Below are 12,457 nucleotides of genomic sequence, written 5' to 3' on the forward strand. Positions count from 1 at the left end.
AGGGTAAAACTATAACCTTGAGACTTTGACAAATTACTGTCTTGAAAGAACATGAGGAAGCTAACCAGCATTCCCCGGAAGGCAGAGGTTGTCGGGGAGAGAGTGAAAACCTTGGTCTGATGCCCTTCACAGGCTCAATGTGGCAATCTTCTGTGGTCTCCGAAGGATTAAGAACGAGGGGCTCCCTGGTCCTAGTTCCCTAGCAACTGAAATATGAAATCCATGGCGGTCCGCAGTGGAGAGAGCTAAGTTTCCTGAAGAGGAAGGGCAAAGAAGCAGCCCTCTCTCCTTCTCCAGTCTGGCCTGGAAAGGGAATGGAAGGATAGAAGTAGCACGCCACACAGGGCAGACAGGTTTGACAGGAGTGACCACAGCTAGGAATCCAGGATGGTCATTACCACCCTAAAATATTTAGCCTCCTCGTCCAACCATGGGTTCACTCTTTGGGTTTGCAAACAGCGTACTTCACAACAAGGGAGACTAAGAGACCCCACAGGTGAAGAAGCTTCTACCAGAAGAGCAGAACCAGCCTTGCTGAGAAGTCCCGACAGGCCCAACACCGCAGGAGCTGGAATTTGAGACACGTGTGCTCATTTCCTGTTTATTCTCTCATACCTCCTGCGCTTATCTCTCATTATTTACTAGTTACGTCCTTCTCTGGAGAGGTCTAGTGTATCAGTTGAGCAGAGAGAAGGAGGTCAAGGCCACAACTGATCTACAGTCTTAGTAAATCTCCATCTGCCAAGCATTGCGGGTGGGGAGGACAGGGGCTATTTGGGGTTGTGGGACCTGGTGGGGCTGGTGGGGCTGTGGGACTTAGGCAAGTGAACACCCTCCGGTGAGTGCACTGGAGACAAGGGAGGAAGGCAGCTCCTCTTCTTTATCTTCCCCATGCATTCCAGAAAGACCTACAATGACCTGGAGGCATCAAGCATGAAGCCCACCTTCACTGTCACCCCACCCCATCTCAGTTCCAAATAGCTACAGTCAGGTGTACAGAACAGCCTCAGGAGCTAGGTCTTTCCATCATGCATCCGAAAGCACCCCAACCTCCAAAGATGAATGATGCCAGTCAAAGCCCATCCACAGACGTGGTGACTTTTGGCTGTGGCACATACACCCAGCTTGGGAGATGTCCCTGAGGCCTGCCCCTCCCTACCACTCGCCATCAACCAGCAGCCAGCCCTCCTGTACTTCTTCAGATGGATCCACCCCTTTTCTAGTCCCACCACCAAGTTTGGGATCAGTTTCCCCGGTGCCCACGTGATGGCAAAGCCAGCTAACTGCTGTCCTAGCTTCTCCATCTCCCTTTTTCCCCGTGCTGTTGCTGTGTTCTCACGGGATTAATCCTGGAACAGCACTTTGACCATTCTCCTAAAAGCAATCAACTTTAACCCATTCCCAAAAAGGCTTCATAATTCAAGTTTTTTCCCTACCAATCAATACATGCTTCAATTTGAGGCCTACCTTCCTCTCTGGCCTAAGCATATTCTTTAGATGTTTGCTATTTTCCTACTTCACAGTGAGCAGACAACAAATTGATGGGTAAGAGTCACCTTTTCCACAGAGGAACCTGATACAGGCACTGGTTTTTAATTCAGCGAGGCATCTGACCTAGACCTACTGAACGTATTTGTGAGGGTAAAGCCTGAGCATGTGTATTTTTTTCTGTTTTGAATGCTGCATATACTCACGATCCAATAAATAATCTATTTCAGGGGCAATAAAAGCAGTTATCAAGTTATTTTCCTAGTTCACCTAAGAGATGATATAAAGACTTTGAAACTGCTGTGGCCATAAGGCTGCAACAGAAAAACGTGAGAGATTAAAGGGACGGGATTTTGAAATTTTCATGACTAACAGGCAGGGCGGGAGTACAGTTCAAGAACAAAAAGAGAAGTGAACCGTGGCCGCCAAAATGCGAAACAGACTAAGGACCAAAAACTGTCCACCGAACTCACCAACCAAGGTGACCTTATAAAGAGCTAGCAGTACAGAGACAGTCGAGCGGAAAGCACACGACAGCAGACGAACGCGGGGACGGAGGAGTGGGGTGCATAGTGAATTGTTTTAGAAGCTGGGGTGTGATGTCCTGAGCGGCAGGGGGGGGGGTGAAATAGGTGATGGGGATTAAGGAGTGGAGTGCACTTGTTGTGATGAGCGCCAGGTACAGGAAGTGCTGAATCACTGTATCATACACCTGAAACTAATATAATACTGTATGTGAACTCCCTGGAATTAAAATTTAAAAAGTTGAGGTGTGACAGGAAGGACAAAAAGGCAGTAGCTACAGGAACTACTGGTTGGAGAAAGGTATTTTGACTCATTGGTTTTGTTTACCGATTTTGTTTTGCTTTTAGGACTAGGAGAAGCCTACTGATTAGCTACGAGGCGAGAGAAGGTAAGCAAAGCCCCATGGAGAAACCCTCATTTCCAGGGTCTGCTGGACGAGATAGCCTGGTTGGCCTGTTGAAATGGTTTTCAGATGCGGAATGCGGTATGAAAATACCTCCGAGGACTCTCTCTTCCTGGCAGAAGGACACTGTCCCATCATACAAAATGACCAGGGTAATTTAAAAAAGAACCAAATTGAACTTTTTTTTTTTAAGAAAAAAAAATTCATAGCAATTTAAAAACTCAAGTGGATGGGGGTAAACAGAAGATTTAGCATAGCTGAAGTGTTGGACAAATTTAATATCAGGCATAATTTTTTATAAACTTTACAAAGGATGAGGGGAGAACTTCTTTTAACCCAAATTTAAGGTATCTATAAACAACTACAGCAAACATCACACTTAATGACAAAAACTACAGCGAACATCACTCTTAATGACAAAACATTAAAACCATTCCCATTATTACCACTGCTGTCCTCTACTGCATAGTGTATTTTAAGTACTACCCCACCTATAAGGCAAGAAAAAAAAATGCATAAGGATCAAAAAGGAAGAAACAAAAATGTCAGTATTTACAGGTAATTATGGTATTTGTAGAAAACTCCAAAAATCTCATAAATTATTAGCATCAACAAGTGTGTTTTACAAAGTCACTAGATATAAATTAATATATAATAAAGTCAATTTCTATATGCTAGCCAGAAACAATAAAAAAACGCTTAAAATAACATAAAATAAAAAATAATAATATAAAACAAAATTGCACAAAGTATATATGTGTATATGTATATATTACTTAGAAATAGGTGTAACAAAAAAAATAAATTTAACAAAAAATGTGCAAACTTTTTTGGAAAAAATAATAAAATATTATTGAAAGTCAGTAAGGAACTAATAAAGAGATAACCACATTCAGGACTAAAAGAGTCAATACCATAAAAATGAGCTGTTCTCCTAAAATTGAATTGCACTGAAGCTATAGATGTGGGTTGTCTAATGAACTCTGGTCATATGTGATTATTTAAATTTAAAGTAATGTTTTGTTTTGTTGTTTTTTTAGAGAGAGAAAGAGAGACCGAGTGCAAGTGGGGGAAGGGCAGAGGGGGACAGAGAATCTCAAGTAGGCTCACTCAGCACGGAGCCCCACGTAGGGCTTGATCCCACAATCCTGGGATCATGACCCGAGCCAAAATCGAGAGTCGGATGCTCGACTGACTGAGCCACCCAGGAGCCCCTAAATTTAAATTAACTAAAATTAAATTAAAATATTCAGTCCCTCAGCTGCACTAGCTGTATGTCAAGCAATAATTACTGGAAAATTTCCATCATCCTAGAAAGTTCTATTGGACAGTGGCGCTAATAGAATAATCAAAATCACAACAGAGCTATTCTTAGAGAAATCCAACAGGCTAGTTTTCTAATTTTTTAGAGACTTAAAAAAAGTTGAAAAAATGTATTCGGAAGAACAAAGAGCCACGAACAACCAGAAGACGCCTATATTTCTTAATTTGTACTTTAACTTGGAGAGTTTTTATTTTTATAAAGTTGTATTCATCAATCTTTTGGTTTATACCTCATGGGTTCTGCAGACTTAGAAAGGCCTTTCCTATTCTAAGGATGTCAAGAAAACACTTCCTATATGTTCTATCTAGCATTTTTATGGTTTCACTTTTCCTATTTAAAGATTGGATCCAACTTGAATTTACATGGTGTGAAGTGTGAAGGAGAGCTCTATTTCCCCACAGTTATGCAGTTACTCAAATGCCATGAATTGAAAAATGCATCTTTTCCACTGTTTTGAAATACTAAATGTTATTTCTAAATGTTTACATGGTAGGTTCTATTTCTGAATTTCCTATTCTGCTCCGTTGATATTTCTATTCATGAGGACTCAAAAAACACAAATCCTCAGGTGAAAATTGCAATTGCAATGAATCTATCTACATAAAAATGAAAGACACTGTAAGCAATGCTAACAGAAAAGAGGCAGGCTGGTAGACGACGGTTTACCGTCTCCTAAAAGGAACTGATAGCTAGAATATACAAAATATTCTTGTGAACCAACAGTAACAAGACAGGAAACTCATCAGGAAAAAAATAAATAAGGAATATGATTAAGCAGTTCACAGAGAAGAAATCCAAGTGACTAAGAAGTGAGAGATGTTTAATGTTACTGGTGAACAAAAGAATTAGAAGTTAAAACTATTAACTATTAAAACTACCATACGCCATTATTTTATACCTACTGGATTGGCAAAAATTAGATAACTAAAAAATAACAAATACCAGCAAGAATGTGGGGCAACAGGAACCTTCATGTCCCACGGTTGGGGACTGTGAAATTAATACAACCCCTCCATGGAGCCGTCTGGCAGTGCTTAATTAGTGAAACTACGTCCTATGATCCAAAAATCCCACTGCTCAGTCTACGCCGTGGGAATTCTCCAGGAATACAGGGGAACTTTGCTTGCTGTGGAGTAGAGCTGGTGGGAATCTAGATTCATCGCCCACTAGGGACTCCAAGAATAATCAAACTCTGGTAGACGCTTTTCCTATGCAATACTGTATACCAGTCAGAAGCAATTAACTGGACAGTGGCAGGGAGAAGTCTTGAAATGTATTCAGTGAAACGTTATAATCAGATTCTTAGCACAATTCCATTTACATAAATTTCCCCACCCACACACAAAACACTGTATTTTACACCCATACCCAGGGACACAGGCCAGTGGCAGGGACAGGTGGGCACATGACTGTCCTAGAGTATACACCTGCTTGTACCTCACTCCTACTGCTGGAGAAACAGAAAAGGAAGATGACCTGGAAGTTTGGAGAGGAATGATTCATCAGATCATTGGATCACCTGGGAAACGTGTGAAAGGTCTGGCATCTAAGGAAATGATGCGGGACAGATGGGTTCCGACTTAATGACGGAAGAAGAGAGACCTGTGTAGTCTAGAAACCCCAAGGCAATGCAGGAGGGAAGTGCTTTCAAAGGAAGGAGAAACCACTTAAGATAAACTTTTCTTGGATTACAATTTAGCTCGAAATTAACCACGGAAAGGTTGATTTGATCCAGTTTACCGAAGAATCGAAGCTGGAACAAATATGTGAAGTTCCCTCACCTTCAACCATTTGGCTTTATACCCACTAGCTGGGGGAAGGGAATCACACCTTACAAGAAAGACTCAGATGCCCTCCAGACAGGCTACACAAAACCACAAGGGTGATCGCTGCCTTTGTTAGTGCTGAACATGAATGGAAAAACTATCCATCTTAACCGAGTGATGTGGAACCAATTTTGCTCTGTGTGCCTTTGTGACACTTTCTAAAAAAGAGAACTGCCCCCACTCTTTACCAGGGTAAACTCTTCATAAAAGAAAAGACCCGGATTGTGTCCTAGGATGTTGAACCCCACGGACCTGTGGTTCAGACCCTCACTCTGTCTAGATGCCACCTACCAATAGTGCTAAGATTCAGCCAGCAGAAGCACAGCTTAGCTGGGAAAGGGACAGAAATAATCCTAGAGACAGCCCCCTTCCCACGTCAGGCTGTGCAGGAGGGAGGGTCAGTGTGCACACCTATGAGTAACGGGCAGAATCACTCTCCACACTGAGTCCGTCAGCTCAGTCCCCCTACGTCCACTCACAGGAATTCTGTAAAGACTTGTTCCAAAACGTAGGAAAACAATCTTAGGAAAGTAATTATCTTTAAAGCTCTCTCCCAAGAAATCTCAATATGATGATTTAAAAGCCAAGCTGCTTTCAAAGGTATGGGGGGAGGTTCTGACCTTCAAGAACATTAAAAATGAACGAGTTTCACAGTGGGAACTGTTTCTGAGTCACCACAGCTCATTATCATGAATGGGCTTTTTCATATGCTTAAGCAGTGGGTGAAAATAAAGAGAACAGCCATTTTTACTGGAATGTACACACTCCTAGATGAAATAATCAGTAAACACAAAATAGCCATTGTTGGCCTTAATGCTAGTAGCTCTGCACAACATTCATTCATCTGAACACAAAAGGAGATGATAGGCACTTAGCTCTGATTTACTCGAACAAAAAAGGCAGGAGTCCTACTTTTTTCATTCCTATCTGGTTCTGCCTTAATTCCTACTTTTATATAAATAGTGTGTGTTAAAAATGAGTTTTTTATAACAAGAAATTAACTACAAGATGAAGCTATGAATGATACCAACTCCTTACTTTTTTTTGAGTTTATTTATTTTGAAAGAAAAAGAGAACAAGCTCAGGTGAGGGGCAGAGAGAGAGAGAGAGAGAGAGAGAGAGAGAGAGAATCCCAAGCAGGCCCCATGCTGTCAAGTGCAGAGCCTGACTCACGGCTTGATTCCAGGAACCATGCGTGAGATCATGACCTGAGCTGAAATCAAGACTCAGATGCTTAACCAACTGAGCCACGCAGGGGCCCCTTTATTTTATTTTATTTTATTTTATTTTATTTTATTTTATTTTATTTTATTTTTTTAAGATTTCATTTTTAAGTAATCTCTACATCCAAAGTGGAGCTCAAACATACAGCCCTGGAATCAAGAGTTGCACAGTCCACTGACTGAGCCACCCAGGCGCTCCCTCTATTGTTTTATTAACCCAATCCAGAAGTGAGACAGCAACTGAATACAGATATTCTCTTTTCTACTATTCAACTTAATTAGGGCTTTAACAGAAATTCTTAGACTAAACGAACCCTTTTATTTCTCCCCTAAAAATAATGTACCAGGCTGACTCCCTAAAAACGACTTCACGGCGGGTATCGCAGCACGTGGGGTCTCTGGAACAGCTCCGCTTCCGCCTTGCGCCCCGCGCCGCGCCCGCGCAGACGCACACAGAGACGCCGCGTGGAGCCGTTGCTGGTCCTGCACATGCTCTTTCGAGTTGTCGACTCTCAATATCCTTGTTAAAAATAAAACACGCAGGACAGCCTTCGCCAGTGAGTTGTAAGGACCGAAACAAGCCTTCTCAAACCCAGGATTACTTCTCCCACCACAGGCCCGCCAGAGCTCGGAGGTTTTCGGCTTCCCGAGCTGTACTGCCAAGGGACCCACCTATCTGTAACACGGGGTTACGGCGCCTCCAGCCCCGGCCCAACCTGGTCTCGTCCACCCTGTTTTCTACAATAGAAACATTTTATCTGCCTGGTCCGCGTAATGTTCTGGACAGGCTTGAGCCAGGTTTTGACGGGCTCCCCTGTTGCTCTCCTCCAAAGCCTCGCTCAGAAACGCAACCAGACCTTCTCAAACCCTGCTTCCTGCTGCTGCTCATCACTGGCCTCTCCACCGGCTCCTTCAGGACCCACTGCTTGTATTTCACCTCTCGTTGACGACCTCTTGCTATCTCTTGGTCGCTCTGATGTGTCAGATCACATCGGGTTTCGCTATGCAGGGAATTCTTTTTTCTTCGAATAGACTACAAGAGCCTCGTGAGCAAAAGCTCGCTCGCTCCCTCTTTTTCAGTGTAACCACAGGACTTTGGAAAACATTTGCCACAAAATAGAGACTTACTATTCAGTCCTTAACAAAATTTACATGTTAAAACCATCTTATTATTTTTTAAGTTATAATATCCTTAAATCAGACCTTTGTTCTAAAAGAAAAGCTTAGGGGCACTTGGCTCAGTAGGTGGAGCATGCACCTCTTGATCTTGGGGTTGTGGGTTCAAGTCCCACATTGGGTATAGAGTTTACTTAAAAATAAAATATGAAAAAAAATAAAAGTTTAAACACTTAGGAGTTATTTCATACATCATAACTTCGGGCGCACCTGGGTGGCTCAGTCAGTTAAGCTTCTGATTCGGGCTCAGGTCGTGATCTCGCTGTTGGTGGGATCAAGCCCTGCATGGCGCTCTGTGCTGCCAGCTCAGAGCCTGGAGTCTGCTTCAGATTCTTTGTCTTTCTCTCTCTGTGCCCCTCGCTCTCAAAATTATAACTAAACATAAAGTAAAAATAAAACATGGTAACTTCGTTGTGGTGACCCATCCTTTATCATATCCATAGACCAAAGCGGTCAAATTTAGTACAAGGTACTCTCATTCAACCTATATATTTCATATATATTTTGGTCAAGGGCAAATGAAGAGCACAGGGGAAGTAACTTTAAATACAGCCATAGAGGAGATGCTTCACTTAGCTTCACGAATTATGATCTGTTAAAATTATGATCTGTTGGTGCCAATAAATACATTAGACTCACCCAACCAGTAATGCTTCCCAGTATTAACATGTAATAAATATCAGTATAAATGCATGCATGTGTACATCTGTAAGTGTAATCCACACCCAAAATTAACTTAAAAAATAAGCCCCTAACAAATAAACGGCTGAAGTAAAATAGATACATAGTAACTATTCTTTAGTAGAGGCTTTTCTCAATGTTGAGAAAACAAAAACCTTGGAAAGACAAGAAAGCTTCCAAAAAATACTCAGAAAGCCAACTGGCAAACTGGGACTGGACCCCAGCCCTGAAGATCAAAGGAAAATCTTCCTCAGGCAGAAGCTGGTCGGTGCTGGGGGTAGAGACTTAGTTTTATTCTGGAATTTTAAATTGTTGATGCAGTCAACAGTTCAGCATCTTTTCCATGCAATTTTTGCTTTTCCTCTGAGTTGGTTTTCTTCCTCTTCCCACTAAAACATCTTCTGTAAGAATTTAGGGCCTTCAACTCTAACTGGCACTCAAGGGTATTAAATACAATTATACATTTTAAAGACTGGTAATTTTACTTCCCCAGAACAATTACCATGCTTTCATTTAGATTTTTTTTTTCTTTTGAAAAGCTCTTTCTGAACCACGTCAAAAGCCAAGATTCGTTTCAGACTGTCTCAACTGTGAATAGTTTCAGCTATTTATAGGAGACGGTAACTTACTGAGGGCGGGCAGCACATGAGAGTAACTGATGCGCCTACATTTAAGCAAACAAGTTCAGGGTAGAGGCCTCACCTAGCTAGGCTGGGTTAACAGGCCCTGAGGGCCTCCAACCATCCCTTTCCTATCACTGAACAGAAGATGTGGAAATTAGATTTTCCTAAAATGAAACCTCATCTGAAAACAACCTTGATGGGGCACCTGCTCAGTGGCTCAGTCGGTTAAGCCTTCCAACTTCAGCTCAGGTCATAATCTCAGGGTTCATGGGTTCCAGCCCCGAATTGGGCTCTGTGCTGAGAGCTGAGAGCTGGGAGCCTGGAGCCTGGAGCCTGGAGCCTGCTTCAGATTCTGCATCTCTGGCTCTCTCTGCCCCTCCCCCAATGGCACTCTGTGTCTCTCCCAAAAATAAATAAACATTAAAAAAAAAAAAAAAGGAAACAACCTTGACTACATTTCAGAGGAGTTCCTTGTGACAAAAAGGAATGACCCACACAACATGAGGAAGCAAACAGAAAAGCTTCAACAAGAACAAAATCTAGTTCTATTCTTATTCTTAGCTCATCAAAAAAAAAAAAAAAAAGTGACATTCTATACGCCCATTGCATTTCTGGATTCTTAAATTTAAAAAAAAATTTTTCTATTTTAATTTTTTTTTTTTTGAGAGAGAGGGGGATGGGGAGAAGGGGCAGAGAGAGGGGGGAGAGAGAGAGAATCCTAAGCTCCACACTGTTAGCACAGATGCCAGGCTCGATCCCATGAACCGTGAGATCATGACCTGAGCTGAAACCAAGAGTTAGATGCTTAGCCGACTGAGCCGCCCAGGCTCCCCTTAAACAAATTTTGTAAAAGAGAAGAAAATGCCCATTTAACTTCTACTTTTGTTAAACAGGTTTGTGTGCTTTCTCTGAATTTATTCAGCAAATATTACCAGAGCACCCACTACATGCTACAATGGGGAGATAAAATGTCGTACTTCTTACTTAGAAGTAATAATTATGTCTTATTATTGTATAATGCTATTTTTTTCTGAGAAACTAAAAATTCTTAGTTTCAATGTTTATTTATTTTTGGGACAGAGAGAGACAGAGCATGAACGGGGGAGGGGCAGAGAGAGAGGGAGACACAGAATCGGAAACAGGCTCCAGGCTCTGAGCCATCAGCCCAGAGCCCGACGCAGGGCTCGAACTCACGGACCGCAAGATCGTGACCTGGCTGAAGTCGGACGCTTAACCGACTGCGCCACCCAGGCGCCCCTAAAAATTCTTAGTTGAATGTTTCTTTCATCCTCACAACAAAAGTAAAGCTGAGGTAATGCACATTCATGTAGCATTGGTATTGATAACACCTGGTTAGACTGGAAGTGGAGATCTGACTGACATAAGCTTGTCTCAGATTGTACAGATCTAAATCCAAGCCTGTGGGGAGCAAATCTCACACAAGACATCCTGCTGGGTCAACCCACCCACTGCCTCGGACATTTAACTCCGTCTTCCAAGACCTCCTATAGCCAGCCCTGCTGCTTGGATATATACACAGAGGCTCCCTTCTTAGACACTTCCTGGGAACACCTTCTGTAAGAACTTACATCCCAATAAAATGGGAATTAGCTAAGAAATAAACAATATTTAAATACACTGTTTTTACATGAGTTTTCCAAGTTCACTGACTGCATGCTTACAAGGGTTGAAAAGGGAAGGGTCTAACAAGCCCACCGTTATTAAATTGAAATCACATAAAGTTGCCATTTGTGTAGGTCAAAAATAGCCGAATATTGGTAATTTTACATGGTTAACCTAACGTTCTTGGAATAGAACTGATAACTAGCCACGGCAAAAAAAAAAAAAAAAAAAAAAAAAGTATTCTTTAAAATGAAATTGTAGGGGCGCCTGGGTGGCGCAGTCGGTTAAGCGTCCGACTTCAGCCAGGTCACGATCTCGCGGTCCGAGAGTTCGAGCCCCGCGTCAGGCTCTGGGCTGATGGCTCAGAGCCTGGAGCCTGTTTCCGATTCTGTGTCTCCCTCTCTCTCTGCCCCTCCCCCGTTCATGCTCTGTCTCTCTCTGTCCCAAAAATAAATAAACGTTGAAAAAAAATTTTTTTTAAATAAAATGAAATTGTAGTGTAAGTACGGTTTTACTCCATGTTGATACTAAAATGTTTTTTCTCTGAAGACACCTCTAACATCACACAAGGAGTCTGCAGGGGGAAATAATGCCCACTACACAATATATTCACCATGCATACATTGTAAAGACATCTGATTCATAAAGTGAAGTTGCCTGCACTCATAGGAGCTCAGTCAACAAAGTCATTGGTCATCTGGGGTGTGTGGAGGGCAATTTAACATACAAGGAAACTATGGTCTGAAACCCGTAAGTCGATTTGGCAAGTCAGAAAGAGCTGGGTCCAGGTCCTTCGTTCTCTGCTCTGGAATAATGGGTGGGGTTTTGTTTTTTTTTTTAAACTCTTCTTGCACCAAAACATCTATTCAAGATTTGACATCTTTGGCACCACCCCCTTGTTTGTACCATCTTATCTCATATTTCCATCCTCCCTTCCTCAACCCTGAACATCCCATTCAACGTCAAGTTACTCCCTGGGTATACAGACGTCTACGCCACAGTGAAGCCAGAAGACGGGACCTGCTGTCATAACCCAACCCACACGCCTTCCATGGTTCATGGCCTCAGACACAAGGCTAAACTCCTCAGTGTTGTAACCAAATCCACATTTCTATCATTCTGATTTTCCAGCAGCCTCCCCTTGTTGGCCCAGCTCCACCATTACATCCTCCAACAGGTATTCTTTTCAAAAAAAATTTTTTTTAGCGTTTATTTATTTTTGAGACAGAGAGACAGAGCATGAACAGGGGAGGGGCAGAGAGAGAGGGAGACACAGAATCTGAAACAGGCTCCAGGCTCTGAGCTGTCAGCACAGAGCCCGACGCGGGGCTTGAACTCACGGACCATGAGATCACGACCTGAGCCGAAGTTGGACGCTTAACCGACTGAGCCACCCAGGCGCCCCTCCAACAGGTATTCTGATGCCCTGAAGGAAAGAGCATCTCTGCCCTCTGCTCCAAAGAGAGCAGTGGGCCTCTGCTACGGATTCCTATGGACGTTTATCCTACCTCCTTTATTATGTCAGCGCTTTCTCAAAGGCAAGGACCACACCTTATCCTTCTCTA

General features: G+C 42.6%; 1 protein-coding gene and 1 long non-coding RNA gene across 6 annotated transcripts in view; one reads left to right on the forward strand and one right to left on the reverse strand.

Moving 5' to 3' along the window:
- LOC147579517 (uncharacterized) overlaps window positions 1-740 on the forward strand; it is a 37,296-nt gene extending 36,556 nt beyond the window's left edge. Inside the window, exon 4 of the long non-coding RNA XR_015254036.1 lies at window positions 460-740. This is a non-coding gene — a long non-coding RNA (uncharacterized LOC147579517). The remainder of the gene's footprint in view (window positions 1-459) is intronic.
- Window positions 1-12,457, reverse strand: part of PROSER2 (proline and serine rich 2) — a 47,197-nt gene that overhangs the window by 27,677 nt on the left and 7,063 nt on the right. Inside the window, exon 1 of one of the 5 annotated variants that reach the window (XM_086714957.1) lies at window positions 66-2,090. The exons of the other annotated variants lie outside the window; for them this stretch is intronic. The gene's annotated coding sequence lies outside the window, so the exon portion shown is untranslated. Of the gene's footprint in view, window positions 1-65; window positions 2,091-12,457 lie in introns of those variants that run through there. 5 annotated transcript variants of the gene reach the window in all.

The sequence above is a fragment of the Puma concolor genome, chromosome B4 (genome assembly GCF_028749965.1).
Source record: "Puma concolor isolate L17-30 chromosome B4, mPumCon1.1.hap2, whole genome shotgun sequence".
In the NCBI taxonomy this organism is placed as follows: Eukaryota; Metazoa; Chordata; class Mammalia; order Carnivora; family Felidae; genus Puma; species Puma concolor.